Genomic DNA, 10505 nt, shown 5'->3' with positions numbered 1-10505 from the left:
TGGCTTTTTCCGACGTTGACTAACCTTTTTCCGGCGTTGACCCTCCTTTTTCCCACATGTGCGTGTGATGAGTGTCATTTATGGCACTCATTTAGCCTCTTTTAGGATGAATTTTGATTGCTTTTATATCTCTTTTATCTCTTTTTCTTTAGTTTTACTTATTATTTCTCTATTTTGTGTTTTCCTTAGTTGTTTTCCCACTTTCTTGCATTTCTTAGTTTATTTTGCCTTTTCTCCTTTACTTGTTTGCTTCTCTTTGATTTCAGGAGATTGGTGATGTTCAAGGAGCTCAATGGCGTTTTCTCGGGTTTATAAAGCTCAAGAAGCAAGTCGGTCTCTCCTCTTGAAGCTCAAATGTGAAGGGGTGCAAAAGCCAAGTCTTCAAGGCCGTGCTCTCAAGATGCGTGGGCATTAAAATCGGTGTTGAACCCACCGTGAAGATCTTTGGAGATTGCCACCCCCAACATGCATCAAGTGGAGAGCACGGGAGCATCAACGACCGCACGAGGAAGCTCTCCCCTGCTTCTAGGCGCGGGCGCGCTCGACTGTGGCGCGAGCGCGCAGGCCTTGTGCGCGGCCGCGCAGGTGGGAGGTGCGGCCGCGCAGCTGCTCTCCCCCTGTTCCGTACCCACTTCTTTGCTGCCGCACATTTATAGAAGAGGGCGCGCCTTTTGGGGTTCTTTTTGGACGATTAACTAACTCCTCCTTTGTTAGTTTACTATATATAGAATTTCTTCATTTCTAGAGAGAGGATTAGACTAGAATTTGTAATAGATTGGAACTTTAAAGAGAGAAGCTCAAATAGGGAAACTTTTGTTCTTAGAATTTAGAGAGAAAAACTTGGTGATTTTGATGAATGCTACTTTCAATCTTCTTCCTCTTTGATTTTGATCAAAGTTTTGTAAGAATTCTTTACTCTTTAATGCAATTTAGTTTTGATTCTTGATATTTGATTGAATTACTTATTGCTTGTTTGATTTGATTTTTGATAGCTTGAGTATATTTTTGAATACAATGTTGATGATAAAATTGGTGATTAGTTTAGTTTTGCTATTCAATTTTACAATGTGTAGTGAGTAGTTTGCTTTTTAGGGATATGGTGAAGCATGTATGAGTGATAATTCATAGCTAATCGGGGGATTTTGATTGATCAACATTTGGTTGGTGAAATTTGTGCATGTGTTTGATATCTTGTGGAGTGATCAACCTTAACTATCAAGCTACATTGCATAATAGTTTTCATTGATACGACAAATTGATTTGGAAGCTATTATTATCGATTGATTTTGTTTTGCAATTTTCCTTTGAAGTCATTTGTAGAGACATCTAGCTTGATCCTAGGAAATAGCTCTTTAAGTGATTTTGATTGCATTTGCTACCTTCCCTCACATTATTCGATTGGTTAAATTCTCGCCCAATTAGTGTGATTGTCATGAGTGCATGTGGATCCTAATTCCCTAGAATCCTTAATATCGTTCTTGTATTCATTTAGTAGCGTTATTTAGTTTGTTTAGACTAACCCTTACCTAGACTTCGGAATAGCTTAACTAGAGACTTTAGCTTATACCGCATTCCCTTGGGTTCGACCTGGACTTACCTCTATACTTAGGGTTGGGTTTGGTTATAAATTTGTGTTTGGAATGGTGTCCTTCAAACAAGTGTATTATTCCGATAGAGGGTTCAGAGCTATTTGAAAGCTAATTATTCAGTAAGTTCAAGTGATCGGAATGCCTAGGTGGAGGCCGCTTCCGATCAGTAATATTAATGAATAAGTAATATTACAGCTTAATCTTGACTGAACCCTACGGGTCACACCCAAGCAACTAACGATCCGATACGACGAATTAATCCAAAAGGAATTAATGAGTCACTCGAGTATTGTGAACAAAGACATCGGATTTCGAGCTTAGAGCGTCAGAACCGAATCTTAAAAGTCGAGCAAAAATTTAGGAATTGGCGAAATGGGAGAATGCTTCAAGTAACAAGTAAAAACCCTAGCCGTGCGAAAGGCTAGGGGAAGCGCGCCAAATAGAAGTGCGCCACGTGGCAGCGCACATGGCAGCACGCCATGTGGCAACCACGTTAGCAGCCACCAAGTGGCAGCATGCCATGGTGGCAGTGCGCCAAGTGGCAGCGCCATGTGGCAAGGGCCGCGGACCCGGGTGACTGGTTATGGACGCGGGCCGAAAGGTGGCGGCCTAACCGAACCCATCTTGTGCTCAAGGTTGGGTGCCACATGGTTAGCTCACAATGGATGTGAGTTGCCTTGGGGAGCAAGTGAGGAAGTGGTCCTCACTTAACCATGTGACACTTGTTACTTAGTTATTCCTTGGTTTATTTAACTAGGAATTGAATTCAACATTCTTTCCATGTGGGATCTTTTTGTGAAAAGTTCCACATTGAAAGATGAGAGGAATTTACAAGGAAACACTCCTTATAAATAGCCAAGGCATACCTTGGGATTGTTCACTTGAGTAAGAGTTAGAAAAATCCACTTGAGAGAAAACCTTTAAACTCATTAATTACTCGGGCAGTCTTTTTGGTCGGACTTGGCTAACCTCCAAGTAGTAGACCGGTCGAGTCGCGTTGTGGGTGGATACCGTTTAATATTCATGTTTTATATGTGTAGGGAATATTTCAAGCCATAACCCCAAACTTGAACCCCACTGTGATCATACACTTAAGCGTGATGGCGTCAAAAGGGAAGGAAGCTAGAGCAAAAGAGTCGCCAACAAGTTTTAGGAACTTGTAAACCGTTCACAGGGTGAAGGTTACACCCCTTAACGATCCATGAGATCGTCAACTCCAAAAGGTCTTGAACCAAATAGGGTTCGGGGATGAAAGTACAAATCCAACCTAAAAGAGATTGAACCTGCCCTAAATAGGCCTCTACTTCATTCTGCTCGTATTCATGTGCGCTTTCTGACAAACATGCAACCAATAGTTTAACCCTAAACCTATTTATCTATGTTGGTTGAATTTAATGCACAGATAAAACTATTATTGGCGATCACTTGAATTATAATCATATTAGCCCTAAACAAGATTATTAATTATCTTATTAAGCGTGATTACAAGTACCAATTCCCTTTAAACATGCATAAAAGGCGTGATCAAGCAATAACAATAAAAAAGGCATCAAACAACATAATAATCATCACAATTATAATCATAATAACAATCATAATTAAAATAATCATGTTAAAGCATAATAATAGCAAGATCCTAGGCATGATACTAACAATATTAATAACAAACCCTAGCATGTCACTAAGCAATAAAAATCAAAGCTTTAAACCGTTCATGGTACTAACATGATATTAGAAAAAAGTAAAAGGCACCCTAAACATGATACTAGAAAGCAATAATAACATCCTAACATGATACTAGGAATTAAACAAATTTAAACATGCTTTCTACAAGAATAGAGCAATAAGATTACATACTTTGATGCCTCGTATCTCTTTCTAATAACAAAATACACGCGTTAGTAACTTCAAGGAAAAGTATTAAACAAAACAATTAAATCAAATAATTGAAATAGAGATTAGGGACCAAACCCTCAGAAATTATAACCTTTCACATCTAGGGCGAAAGCAACTTTGAACTTGCCTAGGTGTTTCTAGATCTTGTGTATGCAGAATTTTGTTTATGAAAAGTTTAGAGAGAGAGAAAGAGAAAATTGTTGATTGTAGATTGTAGATGATTATGATTGATGATTAAAAACGGAGGTTCAGGACCCTATTTATAAGAAAACATCCGGAAATAGGTAGAATTTGATAAGGAATAAACCTCCACGCTGTCGCCGCAAAACCGACCTTGTCGCTTGGCGACAAGCTTTGTCGCGTGGCGACAAGCTCTGTCGCGTGGCGACAAGGCTTGTCGTGTAGCGACAGGCCTGTCGTTTGGCGACAGCCTGGATTCCTATGCGCTTTCAAACACGGAGTCCACTTATCAATTAAAATTTTCTCGTAAAGTCCGTATGAAAACTGAAATCGTATTTTCATAAAATAATATTTTATTCCAAGTAAAACTTATCAAAATCTAATTATTAATTCTAATTCTATTAGAACTTAAAAGAACTTTCTAGAGAATTCTAGAAGACTATAAATAATTCTAATAAATTTAGGAATAATAATTAACATTGGGCCCTCCCCTAGATCATCGGGCTGCATGTAAAGATCAAACCGGGCCCAGTTTAGTATTTTGGCCATAACTTCCTCATTATTCATCGGAATTGGGCTTATAATACATAGTTGGAAAGCTTTTTGCAAGCCCCATCCAACTAAACTATTATTGGACCCTTGTCGTGGACCAAACTAAACTGGATTGGCTATTTTCATAAAATAGAGTTGTTTTTCAAAAATAGAAAGAAAGAATTTTTAATAAAAACCAACCGCAACATCGGACCTTTCACACTTTCACCTCGTTCGATTATCATTCGACGCAAAAGGTATTCATCATTGGGTTTGGTTTTGGGGAGACACAACCGGGTGTCTACAGAATCCCCCACTTTGACTGAGTTTGGAGAAACGCAAGTTTTGAAAACGAAAGTCAAAAGTATCGATAGGGACGGAGAATGATTCAGAGCATTATGCGATCCTAAATCACTCTTGTAACGCCGATACCTGAAAACTAGTGTTAGTTAAACAGAAAAAAGAGTTAAGAAACGTGTATCTTGCACCGTCGAGCACACGTCTCTGAAGGTAATCGATTTTTGTTGTTGCATTGTTGTTGTGACAACCTTCCACAAGCTAGGGAACGCCATCTTGCTGTTTTGATGTTGTGGTCGTGCTTCGTCGCCGTTGATGTTCACTCATCTCTGAACAAAAGAGCTTCTTTTTGAGGAATGTTCACTCGTCTCTGAACAATGGAGCTTTTAGAGGGATGTTCACTCATCTCTGAGCAAAAAAGCTTTGATAGGATGCCCACGCGCCTCTGAGCAAAAGAGCTTGAATAGGATGCCCATGCGTCTCTAAGCAAAAAAGCTTTGATAGGATGCCCACGCGCCTCTGAGCAAAAGAGCTTGAATAGGATGCCCACGCGTCTCTGAGCAAAAGATCTTGAAAAGAAATGTCCACGCATCTCTGAACAAAGAGGTTTAATAGGATGCACACGCGTCTCTAAGCAAAAGAGCTTGAAAAGAAATGTCCACGCGTCTCTGAACAAAAGAGCTTTGATAGAAATGTCCACGCGTCTCTGAACAAAAGAGCTTTGAAGAAATGTCCATGCGTCTCTGAACAAAAGAGCTTTGATAGGATGCCCACGCGTCTCTGGGAAAAAGAGCTTGAAAAGAAATGTCCACGCATCTCTGAACAAAAGAGCTTGAAAAGAAATGTCCACGCGTCTCTGAACAAAGAGCTTTAATAGGATGCCCACGCGTCTCTGAGCAAAAGAGCTTGAAAAGAAATGTCCACGCGTCTCAAAACAAAAGAGCTTTGAATGATACTTGAATGTTTGTTGCGATAATATTTCGAAGAAAATTACCGAAGACCAACGCTTGTCGATCTTTTAAAGTTCGCTTGAACTTTGCTTCCGCTATGCCAGTACGTCGGCGCTTTTTCTGCTTGTGAACCATTATGTCGGTGCCTTTGTTGTTTATGAACCAGTATGTCGGTGTCTTGCGATGAGCCAATGTTTAGGCGCTTTAAGCTAAGTGAGACGATCTTTCGTCAGGTCAATCACTTATTGCGATTGTAATCAAGCCGACTACTTAATCATGTCAAATTGCTTATAGGGGCTAACTGGCGTACCAAGGAACCCTAAATTGCTGAAAGAGGTTGAAATAATTGCTCTAAGTGGTTGAGCATTCTGTTGCCACTGCAATGCCTCTGGCGTCGCGATTTGGCTCTGTCGCCAGACGCAGGGATCTAGCGCCAAGCATTGAAATCTGTCGCCAGAAGCTAGATGTTGTCGTCTGGCGCTGGAGTAGGGTCTTCCCTATTCTGCTCTTGCTGTCGTTGGGATGCACCTGTATTTATCTTTGACTATAGGACTTTGCTAATTCCTTTAATTATTTTAGGGTTGACCTAAGGTTTAATGTCGCTTGACTCATTGACTTGACACGACTCAAGGTATAAACTTGACTCGCTGTGAATGACTCGAGGTTGACTCGACTCGAAGTGAAATGACACGTGTGACTCATGACCCGTGTGTGCATTATATTGTGAAAAGCAAAAATTTTCCGTCATTTTTGTGGAGGGTACCGACTTTCTCCCGAAAAAGAAAGATGCGAAAAAGAATCGAAGTGAAGTTTTTGAAGGTGCATGTTGAATGAGCTTAATCCGTTAATGTTATCTCTCACAGTACAAGGATTGTAACATCTTAGACTATCCTAGTTGACTTGATAATGAAAGTTTTTAGGTAGCTTAGGCGCGGAGGCTAAGTACTTCATACTTTGTGATGCAATGATGATTGATCTTGATTTTGACATGACAAGGCATGCTTCAGCGTTGTGTTAAGATTTCATGACAAAGGGTTCCTAAGGGAAGTATATTTGGTCACGTATCTGTGATGTGTGTGATAGTGACACTAAAGTTAGGCCGCAAGGGCTAAGTGTGTGGAAAAAGTATTTTGAGAAGAGTCAAATGATGATGACTCTTAGGCTAGGTAAGCTAATAATGTAGGGATCAAGCCCCCAAGTCTAGCTCTAAATGAATAGGGATGAGCATAGGAGATCCCTTAATATGATAAATTATGGTGTAAATATGAATGCATTTTTATTACGGTGGCACCCCAATGTGAGGTTGCCTACGTATCCGTTAGGAATCAGGCCGAACGTAGCTCTAGCCGAACCTCGCACAAGTGTGTATACCTCAAAGAGGTCTTTTAAGGGTTGTAACGTGGTTAGGCTAAAGGTTAAAAGAAGAAGGGGATAAAGGCTCAAGACCCTAGATAAGCCCCCAAGGTGTGCAACCTTGCTTTTGAATCTTTGTATTTGTATGCTTGAGGTTTTTCATTTTTGAGCTCCTTCTTTTTTTTTTTTTTTTTGCTCTCTTTTTTGCTTTTGCATTTTTTTTATTTTGAACCTTTTTTGATAAGTGTGGGAAATCCCGATCATGCGGTCTATCGCTCACTTGGCATTCATGTTTCTCAGGCACGGTACCGAGCACTCGATAAGAGACGCAATTTGAGACATGTTCATATCAAAGACATTGGAACACTTGCCCTTTTGTACACTTTTATCATTTTTGCTTATTGAATTTTTTGAAATTACTCAAGCTTTTATTCTTTGAAAATTGCATAAATTGCACACCATCCCATTCCAAGGTTAAGTAGATGTGGGTTGAAGAAAGAAAGGTCTATCAGTAGACGAGGCTTAAAGTGGTTTGTCAAGAAAGGATTGTATATTTGAAGGGTGAAAGGTGATATGATGTGGTTACAAGGGGTGCCTCAAATCATTGATATACCTTGTGCTTAGTTCGATTTGGAATTTTTTTTTTTAATGCAATGCAATGCGATGATCATATGAAAGGAAATAAATGCTCATTTTATTAAAAAAGTGAAGGGTAGAAATCAAACTCTAAAAAAAAAAAAAATATAAGGAGGATAAAGGGTGTCTATGCTAGACTTATTGGGGAAGGGTTTGAAAAAAGAAGAAGAAAGCATGAAATCTTGGTAAAAAGCTTGCCTTGTGCATTTGTTTCATCATTACCCTTTTTTGTTTGTCAATCACATGACTCAAACTCGACTCAACATGTATGGATGGGAAAAAAGTGTAGTAAGGTGAATGATGTATGGAGGAAGCACGTAAGATGAAAGTAGTGTATGAATGTAGAAAGTGTTTAAGAAGGAAAGTGTGAGTTATGTACGGAAAGGTAATGTAGATGGAGAGATATGGAAAAATTAGGAATAGAGTGGACCCCCAACTCAAATGACGGAAATAACGACTCATGCATGAACCTAAGACATGGTCATGGTGACATATACAAATTGTGTGCTAAGACTAGTGAGTGTATGTGACATGTTAAGGCTCTTGTGTAAGACCATGCGGCTAGACTATGTGACTAGACTCAATTAAGGACTTAACAAAGGTACTGTTTATTAATAAAATAATCGAACTGATTAGCAAACTGTTTAATTAGACTCGTCGTGATGACTCGAGTAAGAATCTGGACTGTCGCCGGAACAACAGAACTGTCGCCACAGTTTGAAGCTTGTCGCCAGGCGACAAACAATAAACTGCGGCGCCACAGCCCAAACTTCTGCGCCATTGCTGGAACATTAATCTGGGACTGTTTCCAGTAAGTTTACTCTAAGGGGACATGCCTACAGTCGTACTAAGTCAGATTGATTACTTTATTAGTCTTTAATTAGTCAAATTAATTAATTAATTAGTTAGACTAAGTCCTTTTTAGTCATTAATTAGTTTATTTAGACTTAAACACAAGTCAAACAAACGGTTAGCACATATAGGGTATGCACAAGCAAAGAATGCACAAATAGTTCAAATAGTCACAATATGATGCAATGAGTTTGCAACCTAACCATGGCTCTAGTTCTCTAAAGTTCAAGGATATGGGTTAGTCAAAGAGGGTCCATGGTTATGAGTCCGGATGCACCGCGCGGAAGCCTTACCTTTGGTCAAAACAAGAAGGCAGCGTTCTGGCTCGGTATTGGAAGAACTTGGCGCCAGACTACAGGGACTGTCGCCGCAAAAGTACCCCTATTGCCAAGCGACAGAACTGTCGCCAGGTGACAAAAGCGCTTTACAGGCGACAATCCTGTTTTCTAGACGCTAGTTCCTACATGCCTCAGCAGGTATCTACGTTCTTAGGATTTTCCAGATTTCGCAGTATTATTTCAATTCTAGTTGTGAAAGATATTTCTCAAGTTTCCTACGTTAAAAAATCCTATGTTTTTTACTCATTTCGGATGGTCTATCCAATGAGGACCTTTTTTATGCATATGATAATAATTCTAATCAAAATTACGCACATGAAATATTTAGAACTTTTCGAGTCTCATCCACTCATTCTAAATCATTGCCAAAATAAATTTTAGGAATTGAAATAGAAATCCTCCCCTGTAGAGTTGCCAAAAACTGTAGGGAATATTTCAAGCCATAACCCCAAACTTGAACCCCACTGTGATCATACACTTAAGCATGGTGGCGTCCAAAGGGAAGGAAGCTAGAGCAAAAGAGTCGCCAACAAGTTTTAGGAACTTGTAAACCGTTCACAGGGTGAAGGTTACACCCCTTAACGATCCATGAGATCGTCAACTCTAAAAGGTCTTGAACCAAATAGGGTTCGGGGATGAAAGTACAAATCCAACCTAAAAGAGATTGAACATGCCCTAAATAGGCCTCTACTTCATTCTGATCGTATTCATGTGCGCTTTCTGACTAACATGCAACCAATAGTTTAACCCTAAACCTATTTATCTATGTTGGTTGAATTTAATGCACAGATAAAACTATTATTGGCGATCACTTGAATTATAATCATATTAGCCCTAAACAAGATTATTAATTATCTTATTAAGCGTGATTACAAGTACCAATTCCCTTAAAACATGCATAAAAGGCGTGATCAAGCAATAACAATAAAAAAGGCATCAAGCAACATAATAATCATCACAATTATAATCATAATAACAATCATAATTAAAATAATCATGTTAAAGCATAATAACAGCAAGATCCTAGGCATGATACTAACAAGATTAATAACAAACCCTAGCATGTCACTAAGCAATAAAAATCAAAGCTTTAAACCGTTCATGGTACTAACATGATATTAGAAAAGAGTAAAAGGCACCCTAAACATGATACTAGAAAGCAATAATAACATCCTAACATGATACTAGAAATTAAACAAATTTAAACATGCTTTCTACAAGAATAGAGCAATAAGATTACATACTTTGATGCCTCGTATCTCTTTCTAATAACAAAATACACGCGTTAGTAACTTCAAGGAAAAGTATTAAACAAAACAATTAAATCAAATAATTGAAATAGAGATTAGGGACCGAACCCTCAGAAATTATAACCTTTCACATCTAGGGCGAAGGCAAATTCGAACTTGGCTAGGTGTTTCTAGATCTTGTGTATGCGGAATTTTGTTTATGAAAAGTTTAGAGAGAGAGAAAGAGAAAATTGTTGATTGTAGATTGTAGATGATTATGATTGATGATTAAAAATGGAGGTTCAGGACCCTATTTATAAGAAAACATCCGGAAATAGGTAGAATTTGATAAGGAATAAAACTCCACGCTGTCGCCGCAAAACCGGCCTTGTCGCTTGGCGACAAGCTCTGTCGCGTGGCGACAAGGCTTGTCGCGTAGCGACAGGCCTGTCGTTTGGCGACAGCCTGGATTCCTATGAGCTTTCAAACACGGAGTCCACTTATCAATTAAAATTGTCTCGTAAAGTCCGTTTGAAAACTGAAATCGTATTTTCATAAAATAATATTTTATTCCAAGTAAAACTTATCAAAATCTAATTATTAATTCTAATTCTATTAGAACTTAAAAGAACCTTCTAAAAAATTCTAGAATTC

Source organism: Chenopodium album, chromosome 11, assembly GCF_948465745.1.
Source record: "Chenopodium album chromosome 11, dcCheAlbu1.1, whole genome shotgun sequence".
Taxonomy (NCBI): domain Eukaryota; kingdom Viridiplantae; phylum Streptophyta; class Magnoliopsida; order Caryophyllales; family Amaranthaceae; genus Chenopodium; species Chenopodium album.
Note: the sequence above shows the minus strand (reverse complement) of the source record.